At 40.8% G+C, this 5906-nt stretch overlaps 1 pseudogene across 1 annotated transcript in view; it reads left to right on the plus strand.

Annotated features, from left to right (window-relative positions):
- LOC102255591 overlaps positions 1-5600 on the plus strand; it is an 11888-nt pseudogene extending 6288 nt beyond the window's left edge. The window contains exon 2 of the transcript XR_001362450.1: positions 3830-5600. The product of XR_001362450.1 is annotated as an RNA-binding protein FUS pseudogene (transcript). The remainder of the gene's footprint in view (positions 1-3829) is intronic.
- The last annotated feature ends 306 nt before the right edge of the window (positions 5601-5906 follow it).

Genomic DNA, 5906 nt, shown 5'->3' on the forward strand with positions numbered 1-5906 from the left:
CATGCGCCTCCGTACCTCTGCACTTTACTTCCGCACCTCCTCTGAGTCTCAGTGTGCTTTTCTCTTTCCTTCTAGTTGTAGAATTTCCACTCAGCCAGCCTTCCTGTGGTTCTGGATGATATCCGTTTTGTCTTTTAGTTGTATTTTTGAAGTGGTTGTGTGAGGCACCAATTTCAGGTGTTTACCTATGCCGCCATCTTGGTTTCTCCTGAATTAGGATTTTAGAGGTAGTATTTGTTTGCAATAAAGTTTCTGTACTTCTCACCTACCACCTTTGATCCGTGGCTTCATTCTTCGAATCCACCTAGACAAAAACCCAGGAAAGAAATCACCCTGGCATCCTGCTCACCAAAAAAAACCCAAATCATAAATAACTAGAGATCTTCTAGTTTAGGAAGTGTAAGACACAAATTGTTCAAATTTCAATTTTCCCAAGTCAATGTATAGAATCAACATAATCTAAAAAAAAATTCCAGCAGGTTTTTACTGAAATTCACAAACTAATGCCAATATATATATATGGAAATGCAAATAACCTAAAATATCCAAAACATTTTTAAAATAATAACATGGAAAAATTAGAGTATCTGATATTAAGACATACACTAAAGCTACAATAGTTAAAGAATAGAAATATAGATCCATATAATACAGAATCCAGAAACTGACTCATAGTATGTGGACAATTAATGTTCAACAAAGGTGACAAACTAATTCGACAGGAAAGAGAAAATCTCAGCAAATGGTGCTAGGAAAAGTGGATACTCAAATGGAAAGTAATGACTATAGACTTCTGCCTTTATACCTTATAAAACATTTAAATTGATGTGTCTCATAGATCTAAATATAAAAGCTAAATTTATAAAACCTCTAGAATGACACTGTACAATACATTAGCCACCAGCCATAGTATTATGGCAATTCATATATAAATTTAAATTTTAATGAAAATAAAATTAAACTAAATTCATTTCTCCAGTCTTACTCGCCATCTCGCAAATTCTCAGCAGCCAAAATTGGCCAGTGGTTCCTATGTTTGGCAATGCAGATACTGAACATTTCTACCATTCAGAAACTTCTATTGAAAAGTTTTCCTCTAGAAGAAAACATAGGAGAAAATCTTTGTGACATCAGGATAGACAAGACTTCTTAGATAAGAAACAAAACACACAAATGGTAAAAGAAAGAATTGATAAAATCCACTCTTTCCAAATCTAAAACTTTTGCTCTTCAAAAGACACCATTAAAAAAAACTGAAAGGCTAAATGCAAAATGAGAAAAAATGTTTTCACTACATATTTCTGACAAAAGACTTATGTCTAGAATATAAAAAGGACTGTTACAATTAAATAATCATAAGGCAAAAACAATAAAACCATGAGTAAAAATAAATTTAAACAAGCACTTCACAAAAATATGTAAATTAGTAAGCACATGGAAAGATGTTCAACATCAGGGATATGCACATTGAAATAACAATGAGATACCACTATAAAATCTTTAGAAGATTAATTTAAAAATAAATACCACCACATTGGCAAAGATGTGGATTGAATGGAACTATTAAGAACTGCAAGTGGGAATGTAAAATAGTATAACCACTTTGAAAACTAGTTGTGAATTGCTTTTAAAAAATTGAACATACACCTACCCTAAAAACTAGCCATTCCATTAATGATATTTATCCCAGAGAAATAAAAACATGTCCACAAAAACTCCTGTCCATAAATGTCTAAGGAAACTTTGTTCAGAGTGCCTAAGACTACAAACAATCCAAATTCCTATCAATAAGTGAATAAACAATGGTAGCAATTACTAATCAATAAAAATGAAAAACTGCAATATACAATAGCAGGCATAAGTCTCAAAGTATCTAAATTGATTAAAAAGAAGTCAGGAGGGGATCAAAAGGGAACATATGTAATACTTTCAGCAATAAAGATAGATTTTTTAAAAAGAAAAGAAATCAGACACAAAAGAATATATACTATACGATTCCATTAATATAAAACTGCGAGGATGCAAACTAATCTACATTGGCAGAAGGCAGATCAACGGTTGCCTAGGGCCGGTGACACAAGAAGGGATGGAATGCAAAGTGGCATGAGGAAACTGTGGGACGCTAAAAATGTCCTGTACTTTGACTGTAGTGATGATTTCACAAATGTAAACATCTGTTAAAATTCATCCAACTGCACATTTTAAAGTCTCATCTTACTGTACATAAATCACCTCAATGATATTGATACAAACGAAGATATTGAAATTTAGAATAGCTGTGGGGAAGCACAGGACTTGGTTGGAAAGTCTGTAAGGAGGATTCTCGGAAGGTCAGGGGCCTCTAGGGGGACCTTGCCAAAGGCGGCAGCCCCTGCCTTGACTTTTCCAAACAAGTCTGAGCCCTTGGGTGTTTTACTAGAATCTCTATGTTTTGTCTTTAGACACGACCTTGTAGAAGCATGTGCTTTCTCATGAGTACTTAACCTGCTGATTGTATCGAGAGGTTAATTTTAGTTCAAGCTGTTACTACAGTAAAAGCCTAGCAGCGGTTCTCAACCTGTGGGTCATGACCCCTTCACAGGGGTCGCCTAAGACCATCGAAAAACACATGTATAATTACATATTGTTTTTGTGATTAATCACTATGCTTTAATTATGTTTAATTTGTAACAATGAATTTGGGGGTCACCACAACATGAGGAACTGTATTAAAGGTCGCGGCATTAGAAAGGTTGCAAACCACTGGCTAAGGAGGCAGGCGAATGGGGCTGCTTGGTTCCTATAACCAAGCAGTCCCTTAGCCTCTCTTTCACAGAAACATATGTGAGACTGATCCAATCATCCATTACTCAGGGTCTGCTGGTTAGTCCCAGCAAGTAGCATATTTTCCAAACAGAATGCAGACCTTTGATTTGTGGTCCAAGGCCAATCCATCGGAAAACCTGAGTTTCAAAGGACACCAAGATATCTATTTCGAACAAATAGCATTTTTTTAACTCCTGCATCAGATGCCTAGCAAATCCATCCAAAGAGCTTTAAATAATTAATGAGTAAAATGAAACCTAAAATCCTCCCCACTGATCAGTCACTGTTTTGGGCTTATCGTGACAGGACAAATCCCTTGTGGAAAGAGGCAGAATATAAATTATCAACATGCTAATCATTACACCATTGTGCCTCTGTAAGAACCCTTGTGGGTGGTGAACACACAATGCAATATACAACTGATGTATTAGAGAATTGTATACCTGAAACCTATATAATTTTATTAACCAATGTCACCCCAATACATGTAATAAAAAATAAAACTTCTACTCAGGAGAAATGGGATTGCTATATATAATTTGGGTAGATAGTGCCACATTTTCCCTTTGTAAAGGCTGTACCCTTTCCATTCGCACTACTGATGCAGAAGAGTTCCTGCCACAACCTCACTAACAGAGTATGTTGCCAGGATGTAACAGAGTGGTTTTAATTTAAATTGCTATTGGTGTGAATTAAAACATTTTAAATTATGTATTATACTAAATAAATGTAAATTAAATTTTAAAATATTTACTCTTCTATGAAAACATAATCAGAAATGCATGACATGAGAACAAACTTCATCAGTGCAATTTAGAAATATAAAATGTTCTTCACGTAAAAATAAATGCTGAATTATTTTTAAAAGATCCCTTCTAAAATTCAAAGAGTGAACTTGAAAAAGTGATAGTAGTATGATGTGTCATCTTGTAATTCTTATAGCATGATCCTAAGGACACATCAGGTATATTTTAGGAGCAGGCTGAACAAACATGAGTAGCTCTGGAAGTATAAAGATTCACAGGAGAGTCCTCGAGGCATCGGCGCTCTGTGGTGTGGGAGTTTTGTGGCGTGTCAGCCTGTGTGCGTGTGCACCGACGTGGCCTCCAACGACTATACCCAGCAAGCAACCCAAAGCTATGGGGCCTACCCCACCCAGCCGGGGCAGGGCTATTCCCAGCAGAGCAGCCAGCCCTATGGACAGCAGAGTGACGGTGGCTACAGCCAATCTGGGGGCACTTCAGGCTATGGCCAGAGCACCTATGGTTCTTATGGACAGACCCAGAACACAGGCTATGGCACCCAGTCAGCTCTCAGAGTTATGGATCAACCAGTGGCTATGGCGGTAGCCAGAGTTCTCAGTCACTTTATGGGCAGCAGTCCTACCCTGGCTATGGCCAGCAGCCTGCTCCTAGCAGCACCTCGGGAAGTTACGGTAGCAGTTCTCAGAGCAGCAACTATGGGCAGCCCCCGAGTGGGGGCTATGGTCAGCAGTCTGGCTATGGTGGACAGCAGCCTAGCTATGGAGAGCAGCAAAGCTCCTATAATCCTCAAGGCCGTGGACAGCAGAACCAGTACAACAGTCACAGTGGAGGCGGCGGAGGGGATAGAGGAGGTAACTATGGCCAAAATCAGTCCTCCCTGAGTGGCGGTTATGGCAATCAGGACCAAAGTGGTAGTGGTGGTGGTGGCTACGGGGGAGGCCAGCAGGACCATGGGGGACGAGGTCGAGGTGGTGGCGGTGGTTACAACCGCAGCAGTGGTGGCTATGAACCCAGAGGTCGTGGAAGTGGCCATGGAGGCAGAGGTGGCATGGGCGGAAGTGATCGTGGTGGCTTCAATAAATTTGGTGGCCCTCGGGACCAAGGATCTCGTCATGACTCCAAACAGGATAATTCAGACAACAACACTATCTTCGTGCAAGGCCTGGGCGAGAATGTTACAATTGAGTCTGTGGCTGATTATTTCAAGCAGATTGGTATTATTAAGACAAATAAGAAAACAGGACAGCCCATGATTAATCTGTACACAGACAGGGAAACGGGCAAGCTGAAGGGAGAGGCAACGGTATCATTTGATGACCCACCTTCTGCTAAAGCAGCTACTGACTGGTTTGATGGTAAAGAATTCCCTGGGAATCCTATCAAGGTTTCATTTGCTACTCGGCGTGCAGATTTCAATCAAGGTGGTGGCAATGGTCGTGGAGGCTGAAGGCGAGGAGGACCCATGGGCCGTGGAGGCTATGAAGGTGGTGGCAGCGGTGGCGGTGGCCGAGGAGGATTCCCAAGTGGAGGTGGTGGCGGTGGAGGACAGCAGCGAGCTGGGGACTGGAAGTGTCCTAATCCTACATGCGAGAACATGGACTTCTCTTGGAGGAATGAATGCAACCATGTAAGGCCCCTAAACCAGATAGCCCAGGAGGGGGACCAGGAGGCTCTCATATGGGGGGTAGCTATGGAGATGATCATCATGGAGGCAGAGGAGGTTATGATCAGGGCGGCTACCGAGGCCGAGGTGGGGACCATGGGGGTTTCTGATGGGGCTGGGGTGGTAGGGACAGAGGTGGCTTTGGCCCTGGCAAGATGGACTCCAGGGGTGACCACAGACAGGATCGCAGGGAGAGGCCATATTAGCCTGCCTCCTGAAGTTCTGGAACAGCTTTTCTTCTATACCCAGTGTGACCCTCGTTGTTTTGTAACTTTCCAACTCCTGACCCACCCATGGGTTTTTTGTGTCAGACTATGTAACTGTATCCATATATCTGGTTCCCATTAAAAACCATTTTAGTTAAAAAAGAAAAAAGATTCACAGGAGGTATAGCTCAGCAGTATAAGGCACTGAAAAAGGTAGGCAGGCAAGAATAGCAGGAACACCAAAGTCAAAATCATTTCTTTGGTTGCCAAATCTCTCTTTTTTTTTTTAATGGCCTCTTTGAGTTTGTTTTTTTTTTTTTAATTTTGTTTTATTGCTTAAAGTATTACAAAGAGTATTACATATGTCTCCTTTTTTTGCCCCCTTGACATTCCCCCGGCCTCCCCTACCCCACAGTGTCTTGTGTCCATTGGTTATGCTTATATGCATGCATACAAGTTCTTCAGTTG

Source organism: Myotis brandtii, unplaced genomic scaffold (genome assembly GCF_000412655.1).
Source record: "Myotis brandtii unplaced genomic scaffold, ASM41265v1 scaffold259, whole genome shotgun sequence".
Lineage (NCBI taxonomy): Eukaryota > Metazoa > Chordata > Mammalia > Chiroptera > Vespertilionidae > Myotis > Myotis brandtii.